We start from the raw sequence: 668 nt of genomic DNA, 5'->3' as shown, positions 1-668 counted from the left end.
CTGACTCTTCCGAGAAGCTGTACCATTTTACATACCCACCAGCAATGTAGGAGAGATCCAGTTTCTCCCTGTCCTCACCAGCATTTGGTGTAGTCTCTCTCTCTCTCTTTTTTTTTTTTTAATTTTAAGTAGGATATTTGTCTTTATTATTTTATTATTATTATTATTATTGTGTTATATGAGTTCAAAGCTAAATTGGAAAATGTCTTTCTTACACAGCACATTTTTTTTAATTAAACGGAAATTTTCCTACAAATGAGTCTCTTAAAATTTCCTTTTAAGTTAAGTAAATGTAATATTTATTAATCAGTTGTTCTAACCCAGATACCAGATACTACATTTAACAGATGGAATAGTGAACAAGATATAGTTTTTGTCCATAGTCTAGTGGGGGAGACATTTAAGACGAAAATAAATTTCAAAATACTAGAATGTGTACCAAAACAGGGGGCACAGAATGTTGCAAGAATATATCTAAAGGTCATTTAGTCTTGTCTTTCTTTCCAGGAAAGACTTTCCTGAGGTATGGTAAACCCAATATGTGCACAATGGATACACTGATCTGGACAAAGAAAGAGGGTAGGTGAAAGTATTATAGTGAAGAGCTTGTAGAAAATTGCACAAGGGAACAAGACCATAGCTGGAAAAAATGGTGGGTAGTGTCAGAA

The sequence above is a fragment of the Orycteropus afer genome, unplaced genomic scaffold (assembly GCF_000298275.1).
Source record: "Orycteropus afer afer isolate SDZICR_OR568_19922 unplaced genomic scaffold, OryAfe1.0 scaffold00325, whole genome shotgun sequence".
Classification (NCBI taxonomy): Eukaryota; Metazoa; Chordata; class Mammalia; order Tubulidentata; family Orycteropodidae; genus Orycteropus; species Orycteropus afer.
Note: the sequence above shows the minus strand (reverse complement) of the source record.